We start from the raw sequence: 20,000 nt of genomic DNA, 5'->3' as shown, positions 1-20,000 counted from the left end.
TATATTGTTTTTTTACGTGGTGGTGGCGTGAACTTGATTGGTCTGTGCAGAGCAGGGCAGGGCTGGCGCTATTACTTGAATAATTTATTTTTTTTTTTTTACGTGGTGGTGGCGTGAACTTGATTGGTCCTGTGCAGAGCAGGGCAGGGCTGGCGCTATTACTTGAATAATTTTTTTTTTTTTTTTTTTTTTACGTGGTGGTGGCGTGAACTTGATTGGTCCTGTGCAGAGCAGGGCAGGGCTGGCGCTATTAATTGAATAATTTTTTTTTTTTTTTTTACGTGGTGGTGGCGTGAACTTGATTGGTCCTGTGCAGAGCAGGGCAGGGCTGGCGCTATTACTTGAATAATTTTTTTTTTTTTTTTTTTTACGTGGTGGTGGCGTGAACTTGATTGGTCCTGTGCAGAGCAGGGCAGGGCTGGCGCTATTACTTGAATAATTTTTTTTTTTTTTTTTTTTTACGTGGTGGTGGCGTGAACTTGATTGGTCCTGTGCAGCAGGGCAGGGCTGGCGCTATTAATTGAATTTTTTTTTTTTTTTTTTACGTGGTGGTGGCGTGAACTTGATTGGTCCTGTGCAGAGCAGGGCAGGGCTGGCGCTATTACATGAATAATTTTTTTTTTTTTTTTTTTACGTGGTGGTGGCGTGAACTTGATTGGTCCTGTGCAGAGCAGGGCAGGGCTGGCGCTATTACTTGAATAATTTTTTTTTTTTTTTTTTTTTACGTGGTGGTGGCGTGAACTTGATTGGTCCTGTGCAGAGCAGGGCAGGGCTGGCGCTATTACTTGAATATTTTTTTTTTTTTTTTTTTTTTTTTTACGTGGTGGTGGCGTGAACTTGATTGGTCCTGTGCAGAGCAGGGCAGGGCTGGCGCTATTACTTGAATCATTTTTTTTTTTTTTTTTTTACGTGGTGGTGGCGTGAACTTGATTGGTCCTGTGCAGAGGGCAGGGCTGGCGCTATTACTTGAATATATATATATTGTTTTTTTATGTGGTGGTGACGTGAACTTGATTGGTCTGTGCAGAGCAGGGCAGGGCTGGCGCTATTACTTGAATAATTTATTTTTTTTTTTTTACGTGGTGGTGGCGTGAACTTGATTGGTCCTGTGCAGAGCAGGGCAGGGCTGGCGCTATTAATTGAATAATTATTTTTTTTTTTTTTTTTTTTTTACGTGGTGGTGGCGTGAACTTGATTGGTCCTGTGCAGAGGGCAGGGCTGGCGCTATTACTTGAATATATATATATTGTTTTTTTACGTGGTGGTGGCGTGAACTTGATTGGTCCTGTGCAGAGCAGGGCAGGGCTGGCGCTATTACTTGAATCATTTTTTTTTTTTTTTTTTTTTACGTGGTGGTGGCGTAAACTTGATTGGTCCTGTGCGAGCAGGGCAGGGCTGGCGCTATTACTTGAATAATTTTTTTTTTTTTTTTAACGTGGTGGTGGCGTGATCTTGATTGGTCCTGTGCAGAGCAGGGCAGGGCTGGCGCTATTACTTGAATAATTTTTTTTTTTTTTTTTTACGTGGTGGTGGCGTGAACTTGATTGGTCCTGTGCAGAGCAGGGCAGGGCTGGCGCTATTACTTGAATCATTTTTTTTTTTTTTTTTTTTTACGTGGTGGTGGCGTGAACTTGATTGGTCCTGTGCAGCAGGGAAGGGCTGGCGCTATTAATTGAATTTTTTTTTTTTTTTTACGTGGTGGTGGCGTGAACTTGATTGGTCCTGTGCAGAGCAGGGCAGGGCTGGCGCTATTACATGAATCATTTTTTTTTTTTTTTTTTTTACGTGGTGGTGGCGTGAACTTGATTGGTCCTGTGCAGAGCAGGGCAGGGCTGGCGCTATTACTTGAATATTTTTTTTTTTTTTTTTTTTTTTTTTTTTACGTGGTGGTGGCGTGAACTTGATTGGTCCTGTGCAGAGCAGGGCAGGGCTGGCGCTATTAATTGAATAATTTTTTTTTTTTTTTACGTGGTGGTGGCGTGAACTTGATTGGTCCTGTGCAGAGCAGGGCAGGGCTGGCGCTATTACTTGAATAATTTTTTTTTTTTTTTTTTTACGTGGTGGTGGCGTGAACTTGATTGGTCCTGTGCGAGCAGGGCAGGGCTGGCGCTATTACTTGAATAATTTTTTTTTTTTTTTTAACATGGTGGTGGCGTGAACTTGATTGGTCCTGTGCAGAGCAGGGTAGGGCTGGCGCTATTACTTGAATAATTTTTTTTTTTTTTTTTTTACGTGGTGGTGGCGTGAACTTGATTGGTCCTGTGCAGAGCAGGGCAGGGCTGGCGCTATTACTTGAATCATTTTTTTTTTTTTTTTTTTTTACGTGGTGGTGGCGTGAACTTGATTGGTCCTGTGCAGCAGGGCAGGGCTGGCGCTATTAATTGAATTTTTTTTTTTTTTTTACGTGGTGGTGGCGTGAACTTGATTGGTCCTGTGCAGAGCAGGGCAGGGCTGGCGCTATTACATGAATAATTTTTTTTTTTTTTTTTTTTACGTGGTGGTGGCGTGAACTTGATTGGTCCTGTGCAGAGCAGGGCAGGGCTGGCGCTATTACTTGAATATTTTTTTTTTTTTTTTTTTTTTTTTTTTTACGTGGTGGTGGCGTGAACTTGATTGGTCCTGTGCAGAGCAGGGCAGGGCTGGCGCTATTACTTGAATCATTTTTTTTTTTTTTTTTTTTTACGTGGTGGTGGCGTGAACTAGATTGGTCCTGTGCAGAGCAGGGCAGGGCTGGCGCTATTACTTGAATCATTTTTTTTTTTTTTTTTTTTACGTGGTGGTGGCGTGAACTTGATTGGTCCTGTGCAGAGCAGGGCAGGGCTGGCGCTATTAATTGAATAATTTTTTTTTTTTTTTTTTTACGTGGTGGTGGCGTGAACTTGATTGGTCCTGTGCAGAGCAGGGCAGGGCTGGCGCTATTAATTGAATAATTTTTTTTTTTTTTTTTTTACGTGGTGGTGGCGTGAACTTGATTGGTCCTGTGCAGAGCAGGGCAGGGCTGGCGCTATTACTTGAATAATTTATTTATTTATTTATTTATTTATTTTACGTGGTGGTGGCGTGAACTTGATTGGTCCTGTGCAGAGCAGGGCAGGGCTGGCGCTATTACTTGAATCATTTTTTTTTTTTTTACGTGGTGGTGGCGTGAACTTGATTGGTCCTGTGCAGAGCAGGGCAGGGCTGGCGCTATTAATTGAATAATTTTTTTTTTTTTTTTTTTTACATGGTGGTGGCGTGAACTTGATTGGTCCTGTGCAAAGCAGGGCAGGGCTGGCGGTATTACTTGAATAATTTTTTTTTTTTTTTTTACGTGGTGGTGGCGTGAACTTGATTGGTCCTGTGCAGAGCAGGGCAGGGCTGGCGCTATTAATTGAATAATTTTTTTTTTTTTTTTTACGTGGTGGTGGCGTGAACTTGATTGGTCCTGTGCAGAGCAGGGCAGGGCTGGCTGGCGCTATTACTTGAATAATTTTTTTTTTAATTTTTTTTTTTTACGTGGTGGTGGCGTGAACTTGATTGGTCCTGTGCAGAGCAGGGCAGGGCTGGCGCTATTAATTGAATCATTTTTTTTTTTTTTTTACGTGGTGGTGGCGTGAACTTGATTGTTCCTGTGCAGAGAAGGGCAGGGCTGGCGCTATTACTTGAATCATTTTTTTTTTTTTTTTTTTTTACGTGGTGGTGGCGTGAACTTGATTGGTCCTGTGCAGAGCAGGGCAGGGCTGGCGCTATTACTTGAATAATTTATTTATTTATTTATTTATTTATTTTACGTGGTGGTGGCGTGAACTTGATTGGTCCTGTGCAGAGCAGGGCAGGGCTGGCGCTATTACTTGAATAATTTTTTTTTTTTTTTTTACGTGGTGGTGGCGTGAACTTGATTGGTCTGTGCAGAGCAGGGCAGGGCTGGCGCTATTACTTGAATAATTTTTTTTTTTTTTTTTACGTGGTGGTGGCGTGAACTTGATTGGTCCTGTGCAGAGCAGGGCAGGGCTGGCGCTATTAATTGAATAATTTTTTTTTTTTTTTTTTTTTTTTTACGTGGTGGTGGCGTGAACTTGATTGGTCCTGTGCAGAGCAGGGCAGGGCTGGCGCTATTAATTGAATAATTTTTTTTTTTTTTTTTTTTTTTTTACGTGGTGGTGGCGTGAACTTGATTGGTCCTGTGCAGAGGGCAGGGCTGGCGCTATTACTTGAATATATATATATTGTTTTTTTACGTGGTGGTGGCGTGAACTTGATTGGTCTGTGCAGAGCAGGGCAGGGCTGGCGCTATTACTTGAATAATTTATTTTTTTTTTTTTACGTGGTGGTGGCGTGAACTTGATTGGTCCTGTGCAGAGCAGGGCAGGGCTGGCGCTATTACTTGAATAATTTTTTTTTTTTTTTTTTTTTACGTGGTGGTGGCGTGAACTTGATTGGTCCTGTGCAGAGCAGGGCAGGGCTGGCGCTATTAATTGAATAATTTTTTTTTTTTTTTTTACGTGGTGGTGGCGTGAACTTGATTGGTCCTGTGCAGAGCAGGGCAGGGCTGGCGCTATTACTTGAATAATTTTTTTTTTTTTTTTTTTTACGTGGTGGTGGCGTGAACTTGATTGGTCCTGTGCAGAGCAGGGCAGGGCTGGCGCTATTACTTGAATCATTTTTTTTTTTTTTTTTTTTTACGTGGTGGTGGCGTGAACTTGATTGGTCCTGTGCAGCAGGGCAGGGCTGGCGCTATTAATTGAATTTTTTTTTTTTTTTTTTACGTGGTGGTGGCGTGAACTTGATTGGTCCTGTGCAGAGCAGGGCAGGGCTGGCGCTATTACATGAATAATTTTTTTTTTTTTTTTTTTACGTGGTGGTGGCGTGAACTTGATTGGTCCTGTGCAGAGCAGGGCAGGGCTGGCGCTATTACTTGAATAATTTTTTTTTTTTTTTTTTTTTACGTGGTGGTGGCGTGAACTTGATTGGTCCTGTGCAGAGCAGGGCAGGGCTGGCGCTATTACTTGAATATTTTTTTTTTTTTTTTTTTTTTTTTTACGTGGTGGTGGCGTGAACTTGATTGGTCCTGTGCAGAGCAGGGCAGGGCTGGCGCTATTACTTGAATCATTTTTTTTTTTTTTTTTTTACGTGGTGGTGGCGTGAACTTGATTGGTCCTGTGCAGAGGGCAGGGCTGGCGCTATTACTTGAATATATATATATATTGTTTTTTTATGTGGTGGTGACGTGAACTTGATTGGTCTGTGCAGAGCAGGGCAGGGCTGGCGCTATTACTTGAATAATTTTTTTTTTTTTTTTTACGTGGTGGTGGCGTGAACTTGATTGGTCCTGTGCAGAGCAGGGCAGGGCTGGCGCTATTAATTGAATAATTATTTTTTTTTTTTTTTTTTTTTTACGTGGTGGTGGCGTGAACTTGATTGGTCCTGTGCAGAGGGCAGGGCTGGCGCTATTACTTGAATATATATATATTGTTTTTTTACGTGGTGGTGGCGTGAACTTGATTGGTCCTGTGCAGAGCAGGGCAGGGCTGGCGCTATTACTTGAATCATTTTTTTTTTTTTTTTTTTTTACGTGGTGGTGGCGTAAACTTGATTGGTCCTGTGCGAGCAGGGCAGGGCTGGCGCTATTACTTGAATAATTTTTTTTTTTTTTTTAACGTGGTGGTGGCGTGATCTTGATTGGTCCTGTGCAGAGCAGGGCAGGGCTGGCGCTATTACTTGAATAATTTTTTTTTTTTTTTTTTACGTGGTGGTGGCGTGAACTTGATTGGTCCTGTGCAGAGCAGGGCAGGGCTGGCGCTATTACTTGAATCATTTTTTTTTTTTTTTTTTTTTACGTGGTGGTGGCGTGAACTTGATTGGTCCTGTGCAGCAGGGCAGGGCTGGCGCTATTAATTGAATTTTTTTTTTTTTTTTACGTGGTGGTGGCGTGAACTTGATTGGTCCTGTGCAGAGCAGGGCAGGGCTGGCGCTATTACATGAATCATTTTTTTTTTTTTTTTTTTTACGTGGTGGTGGCGTGAACTTGATTGGTCCTGTGCAGAGCAGGGCAGGGCTGGCGCTATTACTTGAATATTTTTTTTTTTTTTTTTTTTTTTTTTTTTACGTGGTGGTGGCGTGAACTTGATTGGTCCTGTGCAGAGCAGGGCAGGGCTGGCGCTATTAATTGAATAATTTTTTTTTTTTTTTTACGTGGTGGTGGCGTGAACTTGATTGGTCCTGTGCAGAGCAGGGCAGGGCTGGCGCTATTACTTGAATAATTTTTTTTTTTTTTTTTTTACGTGGTGGTGGCGTGAACTTGATTGGTCCTGTGCGAGCAGGGCAGGGCTGGCGCTATTACTTGAATAATTTTTTTTTTTTTTTTAACATGGTGGTGGCGTGAACTTGATTGGTCCTGTGCAGAGCAGGGTAGGGCTGGCGCTATTACTTGAATAATTTTTTTTTTTTTTTTTTTACGTGGTGGTGGCGTGAACTTGATTGGTCCTGTGCAGAGCAGGGCAGGGCTGGCGCTATTACTTGAATCATTTTTTTTTTTTTTTTTTTTTACGTGGTGGTGGCGTGAACTTGATTGGTCCTGTGCAGCAGGGCAGGGCTGGCGCTATTAATTGAATTTTTTTTTTTTTTTTACGTGGTGGTGGCGTGAACTTGATTGGTCCTGTGCAGAGCAGGGCAGGGCTGGCGCTATTACATGAATAATTTTTTTTTTTTTTTTTTTTACGTGGTGGTGGCGTGAACTTGATTGGTCCTGTGCAGAGCAGGGCAGGGCTGGCGCTATTACTTGAATATTTTTTTTTTTTTTTTTTTTTTTTTTTTACGTGGTGGTGGCGTGAACTTGATTGGTCCTGTGCAGAGCAGGGCAGGGCTGGCGCTATTACTTGAATCATTTTTTTTTTTTTTTTTTTTTACGTGGTGGTGGCGTGAACTTGATTGGTCCTGTGCAGAGCAGGGCAGGGCTGGCGCTATTACTTGAATCATTTTTTTTTTTTTTTTTTTTACGTGGTGGTGGCGTGAACTTGATTGGTCCTGTGCAGAGCAGGGCAGGGCTGGCGCTATTAATTGAATAATTTTTTTTTTTTTTTTTTTACGTGGTGGTGGCGTGAACTTGATTGGTCCTGTGCAGAGCAGGGCAGGGCTGGCGCTATTAATTGAATAATTTTTTTTTTTTTTTTTTTACGTGGTGGTGGCGTGAACTTGATTGGTCCTGTGCAGAGCAGGGCAGGGCTGGCGCTATTACTTGAATAATTTATTTATTTATTTATTTATTTATTTTACGTGGTGGTGGCGTGAACTTGATTGGTCCTGTGCAGAGCAGGGCAGGGCTGGCGCTATTACTTGAATCATTTTTTTTTTTTTTACGTGGTGGTGGCGTGAACTTGATTGGTCCTGTGCAGAGCAGGGCAGGGCTGGCGCTATTAATTGAATAATTTTTTTTTTTTTTTTTTTTACATGGTGGTGGCGTGAACTTGATTGGTCCTGTGCAAAGCAGGGCAGGGCTGGCGGTATTACTTGAATAATTTTTTTTTTTTTTTTTACGTGGTGGTGGCGTGAACTTGATTGGTCCTGTGCAGAGCAGGGCAGGGCTGGCGCTATTAATTGAATAATTTTTTTTTTTTTTTTTACGTGGTGGTGGCGTGAACTTGATTGGTCCTGTGCAGAGCAGGGCAGGGCTGGCTGGCGCTATTACTTGAATAATTTTTTTTTTAATTTTTTTTTTTTACGTGGTGGTGGCGTGAACTTGATTGGTCCTGTGCAGAGCAGGGCAGGGCTGGCGCTATTAATTGAATCATTTTTTTTTTTTTTTTACGTGGTGGTGGCGTGAACTTGATTGTTCCTGTGCAGAGAAGGGCAGGGCTGGCGCTATTACTTGAATCATTTTTTTTTTTTTTTTTTTTTACGTGGTGGTGGCGTGAACTTGATTGGTCCTGTGCAGAGCAGGGCAGGGCTGGCGCTATTACTTGAATCATTTTTTTTTTTTTTTTTTTTACGTGGTGGTGGCGTGAACTTGATTGGTCCTGTGCAGAGCAGGGCAGGGCTGGCGCTATTAATTGAATAATTTTTTTTTTTTTTTTTTTACGTGGTGGTGGCGTGAACTTGATTGGTCCTGTGCAGAGCAGGGCAGGGCTGGCGCTATTAATTGAATAATTTTTTTTTTTTTTTTTTACGTGGTGGTGGCGTGAACTTGATTGGTCCTGTGCAGAGCAGGGCAGGGCTGGCGCTATTACTTGAATAATTTATTTATTTATTTATTTTACGTGGTGGTGGCGTGAACTTGATTGGTCCTGTGCAGAGCAGGGCAGGGCTGGCGCTATTACTTGAATCATTTTTTTTTTTTTTTACGTGGTGGTGGCGTGAACTTGATTGGTCCTGTGCAGAGCAGGGCAGGGCTGGCGCTATTAATTGAATAATTTTTTTTTTTTTTTTTTTTACATGGTGGTGGCGTGAACTTGATTGGTCCTGTGCAAAGCAGGGCAGGGCTGGCGGTATTACTTGAATAATTTTTTTTTTTTTTTTTACGTGGTGGTGGCGTGAACTTGATTGGTCCTGTGCAGAGCAGGGCAGGGCTGGCGCTATTAATTGAATAATTTTTTTTTTTTTTTTACGTGGTGGTGGCGTGAACTTGATTGGTCCTGTGCAGAGCAGGGCAGGGCTGGCTGGCGCTATTACTTGAATAATTTTTTTTTTAATTTTTTTTTTTTACGTGGTGGTGGCGTGAACTTGATTGGTCCTGTGCAGAGCAGGGCAGGGCTGGCGCTATTAATTGAATCATTTTTTTTTTTTTTTTACGTGGTGGTGGCGTGAACTTGATTGTTCCTGTGCAGAGAAGGGCAGGGCTGGCGCTATTACTTGAATCATTTTTTTTTTTTTTTTTTTACGTGGTGGTGGCGTGAACTTGATTGGTCCTGTGCAGAGCAGGGCAGGGCTGGCGCTATTACTTGAATAATTTTTTTTTTTTTTTTTTTTACGTGGTGGTGGCGTGAACTTGATTGGTCCTGTGCAGAGCAGGGCAGGGCTGGCGCTATGAATTGAATAATTTTTTTTTTTTTTTTTTTACGTGGTGGTGGCATGAACTTGATTGGTCCTGTGCAGAGCAGGGCAGGGCTGGCGCTATTACTTGAATAATTTTTTTTTTTTTTTTTTTACGTGGTGGTGGCGTGAACTTGATTGGTCCTGTGCAGAGCAGGGCAGGGCTGGCACTATTAATTGAATAATTTTTTTTTTTTTTTTTTTTACGTGGTGGTGGTATGAACTTGATTGGTCCTGTGCAGAGCAGGGCAGGGCTGGCGCTATTAATTGAATAATTTTTTTTTTTTTTTTTTTACGTGGTGGTGGCGTGAACTTGATTGGTCCTGTGCAGAGCAGGGCAGGGCTGGCGCTATTACTTGAATAATTTATTTATTTATTTATTTATTTATTTTACGTGGTGGTGGCGTGAACTTGATTGGTCCTGTGCAGAGCAGGGCAGGGCTGGCGCTATTACTTGAATCATTTTTTTTTTTTTTACGTGGTGGTGGCGTGAACTTGATTGGTCCTGTGCAGAGCAGGGCAGGGCTGGCGCTATTAATTGAATAATTTTTTTTTTTTTTTTTTTTACATGGTGGTGGCGTGAACTTGATTGGTCCTGTGCAAAGCAGGGCAGGGCTGGCGGTATTACTTGAATATTTTTTTTATTTTTTTTTTACGTGGTGGTGGCGTGAACTTGATTGGTCCTGTGCAGAGCAGGGCGAGCAGGGCAGGGCTGGTCGCTATACTTGAATAATTTTTTTTTTTTTTACGTGGTGGTGGCGTGAACTTGATTGGTCCTGTGCAGAGCAGGGCAGGGCTGGCTGGCGCTATTACTTGAATAATTTTTTTTTTAATTTTTTTTTTTTACGTGGTGGTGGCGTGAACTTGATTGGTCCTGTGCAGAGCAGGGCAGGGCTGGCGCTATTAATTGAATCATTTTTTTTTTTTTTTTTACGTGGTGGTGGCGTGAACTTGATTGTTCCTGTGCAGAGAAGGGCAGGGCTGGCGCTATTACTTGAATCATTTTTTTTTTTTTTTTTTTTTACGTGGTGGTGGCGTGAACTTGATTGGTCCTGTGCAGAGCAGGGCAGGGCTGGCGCTATTACTTGAATCATTTTTTTTTTTTTTTTTTTTACGTGGTGGTGGCGTGAACTTGATTGGTCCTGTGCAGAGCAGGGCAGGGCTGGCGCTATTAATTGAATAATTTTTTTTTTTTTTTTTTTTACGTGGTGGTGGCGTGAACTTGATTGGTCCTGTGCAGAGCAGGGCAGGGCTGGCGCTATTAATTGAATAATTTTTTTTTTTTTTTTTACGTGGTGGTGGCGTGAACTTGATTGGTCCTGTGCAGAGCAGGGCAGGGCTGGCGCTATTACTTGAATAATTTATTTATTTATTTATTTATTTATTTTACGTGGTGGTGGCGTGAACTTGATTGGTCCTGTGCAGAGCAGGGCAGGGCTGGCGCTATTACTTGAATCATTTTTTTTTTTTTTTTTACGTGGTGGTGGCGTGAACTTGATTGGTCCTGTGCAGAGCAGGGCAGGGCTGGTGCTATTAATTGAATAATTTTTTTTTTTTTTTTTTTTACATGGTGGTGGCGTGAACTTGATTGGTCCTGTGCAAAGCAGGGCAGGGCTGGCGGTATTACTTGAATAATTTTTTTTTTTTTTTTTACGTGGTGGTGGCGTGAACTTGATTGGTCCTGTGCAGAGCAGGGCAGGGCTGGCGCTATTAATTGAATAATTTTTTTTTTTTTTTTACGTGGTGGTGGCGTGAACTTGATTGGTCCTGTGCAGAGCAGGGCAGGGCTGGCGCTATTACTTGAATCATTTTTTTTTTTTTTTTTTTTACGTGGTGGTGGCGTGAACTTGATTGGTCCTGTGCAGAGCAGGGCAGGGCTGGCGCTATTAATTGAATAATTTTTTTTTTTTTTTTTTTACGTGGTGGTGGCGTGAACTTGATTGGTCCTGTGCAGAGCAGGGCAGGGCTGGCGCTATTAATTGAATAATTTTTTTTTTTTTTTTTTACGTGGTGGTGGCGTGAACTTGATTGGTCCTGTGCAGAGCAGGGCAGGGCTGGCGCTATTACTTGAATAATTTATTTATTTATTTATTTATTTATTTTACGTGGTGGTGGCGTGAACTTGATTGGTCCTGTGCAGAGCAGGGCAGGGCTGGCGCTATTACTTGAATCATTTTTTTTTTTTTTTTTACGTGGTGGTGGCGTGAACTTGATTGGTCCTGTGCAGAGCAGGGCAGGGCTGGTGCTATTAATTGAATAATTTTTTTTTTTTTTTTTTTTACATGGTGGTGGCGTGAACTTGATTGGTCCTGTGCAAAGCAGGGCAGGGCTGGCGGTATTACTTGAATAATTTTTTTTTTTTTTTTTACGTGGTGGTGGCGTGAACTTGATTGGTCCTGTGCAGAGCAGGGCAGGGCTGGCGCTATTAATTGAATAATTTTTTTTTTTTTTTTACGTGGTGGTGGCGTGAACTTGATTGGTCCTGTGCAGAGCAGGGCAGGGCTGGCTGGCGCTATTACTTGAATAATTTTTTTTTTAATTTTTTTTTTTTACGTGGTGGTGGCGTGAACTTGATTGGTCCTGTGCAGAGCAGGGCAGGGCTGGCGCTATTACTTGAATAATTTTTTTTTTTTTTTTTTTTACGTGGTGGTGGCGTGAACTTGATTGGTCCTGTGCAGAGCAGGGCAGGGCTGGCGCTATTAATTGAATAATTTTTTTTTTTTTTTTTTTTACGTGGTGGTGGTATGAACTTGATTGGTCCTGTGCAGAGCAGGGCAGGGCTGGCGCTATTAATTGAATAATTTTTTTTTTTTTTTTTTTTACGTGGTGGTGGCGTGAACTTGATTGGTCCTGTGCAGAGCAGGGCAGGGCTGGCGCTATTAATTGAATAATTTTTTTTTTTTTTACGTGGTGGTGGCGTGAACTTGATTGGTCCTGTGCAGAGCAGGGCAGGGCTGGTGCTATTACTTGAATAATTTATTTATTTATTTATTTATTTATTTTACGTGGTGGTGGCGTGAACTTGATTGGTCCTGTGCAGAGCAGGGCAGGGCTGGCACTATTACTTGAATCATTTTTTTTTTTTTTTACGTGGTGGTGGCGTGAACTTGATTGGTCCTGTGCAGAGCAGGGCAGGGCTGGCGCTATTAATTGAATAATTTTTTTTTTTTTTTTTTTTACATGGTGGTGGCGTGAACTTGATTGGTCCTGTGCAAAGCAGGGCAGGGCTGGCGGTATTACTTGAATAATTTTTTTTTTTTTTTTTACGTGGTGGTGGCGTGAACTTGATTGGTCCTGTGCAGAGCAGGGCAGGGCTGGCGCTATTAATTGAATAATTTTTTTTTTTTTTTTACGTGGTGGTGGCGTGAACTTGATTGGTCCTGTGCAGAGCAGGGCAGGGCTGGCTGGCGCTATTACTTGAATAATTTTTTTTTTTAATTTTTTTTTTTTACGTGGTGGTGGCGTGAACTTGATTGGTCCTGTGCAGAGCAGGGCAGGGCTGGCGCTATTAATTGAAAATTTTTTTTTTTTTTACGTGGTGGTGGCGTGAACTAGATTGTTCCTGTGCAGAGAAGGGCAGGGCTGGCGCTATTACTTGAATCATTTTTTTTTTTTTTTTTTTACGTGGTGGTGGCGTGAACTTGATTGGTCCTGTGCAGAGCAGGGCAGGGCTGGCGCTATTACTTGAATAATTTTTTTTTTTTTTTTTTTTACGTGGTGGTGGCGTGAACTTGATTGGTCCTGTGCAGAGCAGGGCAGGGCTGGCGCTATTAATTGAATAATTTTTTTTTTTTTTTTTTTTACGTGGTGGTGGCATGAACTTGATTGGTCCTGTGCAGAGCAGGGCAGGGCTGGCGCTATTACTTGAATAATTTTTTTTTTTTTTTTTTTTACGTGGTGGTGGCGTGAACTTGATTGGTCCTGTGCAGAGCAGGGCAGGGCTGGCGCTATTAATTGAATATTTTTTTTTTTTTTTTTTTTTACGTGGTGGTGGCATGAACTTGATTGGTCCTGTGCAGAGCAGGGCAGGGCTGGCGCTATTACTTGAATAATTTTTTTTTTTTTTTTTACGTGGTGGTGGCGTGAACTTGATTGGTCCTGTGCAGAGCAGGGCAGGGTTGGCGCTATTACTTAAATAATTTTTTTTTTTTTTTTTTTACGTGGTGGTGGTGTGAACTTGATTGGTCCTGTGCAGAGCAGGGCAGGGCTGGCGCTATTAATTGAATAATTTTTTTTTTTTTTTTTTTACGTGGTGGTGGCATGAACTTGATTGGTCCTGTGCAGCAGGGCAGGGCTGGCGCTATTAATTGAATAATTTTTTTTTTTTTTTTTTTTACATGGTGGTGGCGTGAACTTGATTGGTCCTGTGCAAAGCAGGGCAGGGCTGGCGCTATTACTTGAATAATTTTATTTTTTTTTTTTACGTGGTGGTGGCGTGAACTTGATTGGTCCTGTGCAGAGCAGGGCAGGGCTGGCGCTATTAATTGAATAATTTTTTTTTTTTTTTTTTTTTTTTTACGTGGTGGTGGCGTGAACTTGATTGGTCCTGTGCAGAGCAGGGCAGGGCTGGCGCTATTACTTGAATAATTTTTTTTTTTTTTTTTTTTTTTACGTGGTGGTGGCGTGAACTTGATTGGTCCTGTGCAGAGCAGGGCAGGGCTGGCGCTATTACTTGAATAATTTTTTTTTTTATTTTTTTTTACGTGGTGGTGGCGTGAACTGATTGGTCCTGTGCAGAGCAGGGCAGGGCTGGCGCTATTACTTGAATAATTATTTATTTATTTATTTTTTTACATGGTGGTGGCGTGAACTTGATTGTTCCTGTGCAGAGAAGGGCAGGTCTGGCGCTATTACTTGAATAATTTTTTTTTTTTTTTTTTTTACGTGGTGGTGGCGTGAACTTGATTGGTCCTGTGCAGAGCAGGGCAGGGCTGGCGCTATTACTTGAATAATTTTTTTTTTTTTTTTTTTTTTACGTGGTGGTGGCGTGAACTTGATTGGTCCTGTGCAGAGCAGGGCAGGGCTGGCGCTATTACTTGAATAATTTTTTTTTTTTTTTTTTTTACGTGGTGGTGGCGTGAACTGATTGGTCCTGTGCAGAGCAGGGCAGAGCTGGCGCTATTACTTGAATAATTTTTTTTTTTTTTTTTTTACGTGGTGGTGGCGTGAACTTGATTGGTCCTGTGCAGAGCAGGGCAGGGCTGGCGCTATTACTTGAATCATTTTTTTTTTTTTTTTTTTTTTTAACGTGGTGGTGGCGTGAACTTAATTGGTCCTGTGCAGAGCAGGGCAGGGCTGGCGCTATTACTTGAATAATTTATTTATTTATTTTTTTACGTGGTGGTGGCGTGAACTTGATTGGTCCTGTGCAGAGCAGGGCAGGGCTGGCGCTATTACTTGAATCATTTTTTTTTTTTTTACGTGGCGGTGGCGTGAACTTGATTGGTCCTGTGCAGAGCAGGGCAGGGCTGGCGCTATTACTTGAATCATTTTTTTTTTTTTTTTTTTTTTACGTGGTGGTGGCGTGAACTTGATTGGTCCTGTGCAGAGCAGGGCAGGGCTGGCGCTATTAATTGAATCATTTTTTTTTTTTTTTTTACGTGGTGGTGGCGTGAACTTGATTGTTCCTGTGCAGAGAAGGGCAGGGCTGGCACTATTACTTGAATAATTTATTTTTTTTTTTTTACGTGGTGGTGGCGTGAACTTGATTGTTCCTGTGCAGAGCAGGGCAGGGCTGGCGCTATTACTTGAATAATTTTTTTTTTTTTTTTTTTTTTTACGTGGTGGTGGTGTGAACTTGATTGGTCCTGTGCAGAGCAGGGCAGGGCTGGCGCTATTAATTGAATCATTTTTTTTTTTTTTTTTTACGTGGTGGTGGCGTGAACTGATTGGTCCTGTGCAGAGCAGGGCAGGGCTGGCGCTATTACTTGAATAATTATTTATTTATTTATTTTTTTACATGGTGGTGGCGTGAACTTGATTGTTCCTGTGCAGAGAAGGGCAGGTCTGGCGCTATTACTTGAATAATTTTTTTTTTTTTTTTTTTTACGTGGTGGTGGCGTGAACTTGATTGGTCCTGTGCAGAGCAGGGCAGGGCTGGCGCTATTACTTGAATAATTTTTTTTTTTTTTTTTTTTTTACGTGGTGGTGGCGTGAACTTGATTGGTCCTGTGCAGAGCAGGGCAGGGCTGGCGCTATTACTTGAATAATTTTTTTTTTTTTTTTTTTTACGTGGTGGTGGCGTGAACTGATTGGTCCTGTGCAGAGCAGGGCAGAGCTGGCGCTATTACTTGAATAATTATTTATTTATTTATTTTTTTACATGGTGGTGGCGTGAACTTGATTGTTCCTGTGCAGAGAAGGGCAGGTCTGGCGCTATTACTTGAATAATTTTTTTTTTTTTTTTTTTACGTGGTGGTGGCGTGAACTTGATTGGTCCTGTGCAGAGCAGGGCAGGGCTGGCGCTATTACTTGAATCATTTTTTTTTTTTTTTTTTTTTTTAACGTGGTGGTGGCGTGAACTTAATTGGTCCTGTGCAGAGCAGGGCAGGGCTGGCGCTATTACTTGAATAATTTATTTATTTATTTTTTTACGTGGTGGTGGCGTGAACTTGATTGGTCCTGTGCAGAGCAGGGCAGGGCTGGCGCTATTACTTGAATCATTTTTTTTTTTTTTACGTGGCGGTGGCGTGAACTTGATTGGTCCTGTGCAGAGCAGGGCAGGGCTGGCGCTATTACTTGAATCATTTTTTTTTTTTTTTTTTTTTACGTGGTGGTGGCGTGAACTTGATTGGTCCTGTGCAGAGCAGGGCAGGGCTGGCGCTATTAATTGAATCATTTTTTTTTTTTTTTTTACGTGGTGGTGGCGTGAACTTGATTGTTCCTGTGCAGAGAAGGGCAGGGCTGGCACTATTACTTGAATAATTTATTTTTTTTTTTTTACGTGGTGGTGGCGTGAACTTGATTGTTCCTGTGCAGAGCAGGGCAGGGCTGGCGCTATTACTTGAATAATTTTTTTTTTTTTTTTTTTTTTTACGTGGTGGTGGTGTGAACTTGATTGGTCCTGTGCAGAGCAGGGCAGGGCTGGCGCTATTAATTGAATCATTTTTTTTTTTTTTTTTTTACGTGGTGGTGGCGTGAACTTGATTGGTCCTGTGCAGAGCAGGGCAGGGCTGGCGCTATTACTTGAATCATTTTTTTTTTTTTTTTTTTTTTTAACGTGGTGGTGGCGTGAACTTAATTGGTCCTGTGCAGAGCAGGGCAGGGCTGGCGCTATTACTTGAATAATTTATTTATTTATTTATTTATTTTTTTACGTGGTGGTGGCGTGAACTTGATTGGTCCTGTGCAGAGCAGGGCAGGGCTGGCGCTATTACTTGAATAATTTTTTTTTTTTTTTTTACGTGGTGGTGGCGTGAACTTGATTGGTCCTGTGCAGAGCAGGGCAGGGCTGGCGCTATTAATTGAATCATTTTTTTTTTTTTTTTTTACGTGGTGGTGGCGTGAACTTGATTGGTCCTGTGCAGAGCAGGGCAGGGCTGGCGCTATTAATTGAATCATTTTTTTTTTTTTTTTTTTTTTTTACGTGGTGGTGGTGTGAACTTGATTGGTCCTGTGCAGAGCAGGGCAGGGCTGGCGCTATTAATTGAATCATTTTTTTTTTTTTTTTACGTGGTGGTGGCATGAACTTGATTGTTCCTGTGCAGAGAAGGTCAGGGCTGGCGCTATTACTTGAATAATTTTTTTTTTTTTTTTTTTACATGGTGGTGGCGTGAACTTGATTGGTCCTGTGCAGAGCAGGGCAGGGCTGGCGCTATTACTTGAATCATTTTTTTTTTTTTTTTTTTTTTACGTGGTGGTGGCGTGAACTTGATTGGTCCTGTGCAGAGCAGGGCAGGGCTGGCGCTATTAATTGAATCATTTTTTTTTTTTTTTTTACGTGGTGGTGGCGTGAACTTGATTGTTCCTGTGCAGAGAAGGGCAGGGCTGGCACTATTACTTGAATAATTTATTTTTTTTTTTTTACGTGGTGGTGGCGTGAACTTGATTGTTCCTGTGCAGGCAGGGCAGGGCTGGCGCTATTACTTGAATAATTTTTTTTTTTTTTTTTTTTTTTTACGTGGTGGTGGTGTGAACTTGATTGGTCCTGTGCAGAGCAGGGCAGGGCTGGCGCTATTAATTGAATCATTTTTTTTTTTTTTTTTACGTGGTGGTGGCATGAACTTGATTGTTCCTGTGCAGAGAAGGTCAGGGCTGGCGCTATTACTTGAATAATTTTTTTTTTTTTTTTTTACGTGGTGGTGGCGTGAACTTGATTGGTCCTGTGCAGAGCAGGGCAGGGCTGGCGCTATTAATTGAATTTTTTTTTTTTTTTTACGTAGTGGTGGCGTGAACTTGATTGGTCCTGTGCAGAGCAGGGCAGGGATGGCGCTATTACTTGAATCATTTTTTTTTTTACGTGGTGGTGGCGTGAACTTGATTGGTCCTGTGCAGAGCAGGGCAGGGCTGGCGCTATTACTTGAATCATTTTTTTTTTTTTTTACGTGGTGGTGGCGTGAACTTGATTGTTCCTGTGCAGAGCAGGGCAGGGCTGGCGCTATTACTTGAATCATTTTTTTTTTTTTTTTTTTACGTGGTGGTGGCGTGAACTTGATTGGTCCTGTGCAGAGCAGGGCAGGGCTGGCGCTATTAATTGAATAATTTTTATTTATTTTTTTACGTGGTGGTGGCGTGAACTTGATTGGTCCTGTGCAGAGCAGGGCAGGGCTGGCGCTATTAATTGAATAATTTTTTTTTTTTTTTTTTTTTTTTACGTGGTGGTGGCGTGAACTTAATTGGTCCTGTGCAGAGCAGGGCAGGGCTGGCGCTATTACTTGAATAATTTATTTATTTATTTATTTATTTATTTTTTTACGTGGTGGTGGCGTGAACTTGATTGGTCCTGTGCAGAGCAGGGCAGGGCTGGCGCTATTACTTGAATCATTTTTTTTTTTTATTACGTGGCGGTGGCGTGAACTTGATTGGTCCTGTGCAGAGCAGGGCAGGGCTGGCGCTATTACTTGAATCATTTTTTTTTTTTTTTTTTTTTTACGTGGTGGTGGCGTGAACTTGATTGGTCCTGTGCAGAGCAGGGCAGGGCTGGCGCTATTAATTGAATCATTTTTTTTTTTTTTTTTTTGTGGTGGTGGCGTGAACTTGATTGTTCCTGTGCAGAGAAGGGCAGGGCTGGCACTATTACTTGAATAATTTATTTATTTTTTTTTACGTGGTGGTGGCGTGAACTTGATTGTTCCTGTGCAGAGCAGGGCAGGGCTGGCGCTATTACTTGAATAATTTTTTTTTTTTTTTTTTTTTTTACGTGGTGGTGGTGTGAACTTGATTGGTCCTGTGCAGAGCAGGGCAGGGCTGGCGCTATTAATTGAATCATTTTTTTTTTTTTTTTTACGTGGTGGTGGCATGAACTTGATTGTTCCTGTGCAGAGAAGGTCAGGGCTGGCGCTATTACTTGAATAATTTTTTTTTTTTTTTTTTTACGTCGTGGTGGCGTGAACTTGATTGGTCCTGTGCAGAGCAGGGCAGGGCTGGCGCTATTAATTGAATTTTTTTTTTTTTTTACGTAGTGGTGGCGTGAACTTGATTGGTCCTGTGCAGAGCAGGGCAGGGCTGGCGCTATTACTTGAATAATTTTTTTTTTTTTTTTTTTACGTGGTGGTGGCGTGAACTTGATTGGTCCTGTGCAGAGCAGGGCAGGGCTGGCACTATTAATTGAATAATTTTTTTTTTTTTTTTTACGTGGTGGTGGCGTGAACTTGATTGGTCCTGTGCAGAGCAGGGCAGGGATGGCGCTATTACTTGAATCATTTTTTTTTTTTACGTGGTGGTGGCGTGAACTTGATTGGTCCTGTGCAGAGCAGGGCAGGGCTGGCGCTATTACTTGAATCATTTTTTTTTTTTTTTACGTGGTGGTGGCGTGAACTTGATTGGTCCTGTGCAGAGCAGGGCAGGGCTGGCGCTATTAATTGAATCATTTTTTTTTTTTTTTTACGTGGTGGTGGCGTGAACTTGATTGGTCCTGTGCAGAGCAGGGCAGGGCTGGCGCTATTACTTGAATAATTTATTTATTTATTTATTTATTTTTTTATGTGGTGGTGGCGTGAACTTGATTGGTCCTGTGCAGAGCAGGGCAGGGCTGGCGCTATTACTTGAATCATTTTTTTTTTTTTTTACGTGGTGGTGGCGTGAACTTGATTGGTCCTGTGCAGAGCAGGGCAGGGCTGGCGCTATTAATTGAATCATTTTTTTTTTTTTTTTTACCTGGTGGTGGCGTGAACTTGATTGGTCCTGTGCAGAGCAGGGCAGGGATGGCGCTATTACTTGAATCATTTTTTTTTTTTACGTGGTGGTGGCGTGAACTTGATTGGTCCTGTGCAGAGCAGGGCAGGGCTGGCGCTATTACTTGAATCATTTTTTTTTTTTTTTACGTGGTGGTGGCGTGAACTTGATTGGTCCTGTGCAGAGCAGGGCAGGGCTGGCGCTATTACTTGAATAATTTTTTTTTTTTTTTTTTTACGTGGTGGTGGCGTGAACTTGATTGGTCCTGTGCAGAGCAGGGCAGGGCTGGCACTATTAATTGAATAATTTTTTTTTTTTTTTTTACGTGGTGGTGGCGTGAACTTGATTGGTCCTGTGCAGAGCAGGGCAGGGATGGCGCTATTACTTGAATCATTTTTTTTTTTTACGTGGTGGTGGCGTGAACTTGATTGGTCCTGTGCAGAGCAGGGCAGGGCTGGCGCTATTACTTGAATCATTTTTTTTTTTTTTTACGTGGTGGTGGCGTGAACTTGATTGGTCCTGTGCAGAGCAGGGCAGGGCTGGCGCTATTACTTGAATCATTTTTTTTTTTTTTTTTTTACGTGGTGGTGGCGTGAACTTGATTGGTCCTGTGCAGAGCAGGGCAGGGCTGGCGCTATTAATTGAATAATTTTTATTTATTTTTT

The sequence above is a fragment of the Acipenser ruthenus genome, chromosome 14, assembly GCF_902713425.1.
Source record: "Acipenser ruthenus chromosome 14, fAciRut3.2 maternal haplotype, whole genome shotgun sequence".
Taxonomy (NCBI): domain Eukaryota; kingdom Metazoa; phylum Chordata; class Actinopteri; order Acipenseriformes; family Acipenseridae; genus Acipenser; species Acipenser ruthenus.
This window is presented reverse-complemented; position numbering follows the sequence as displayed.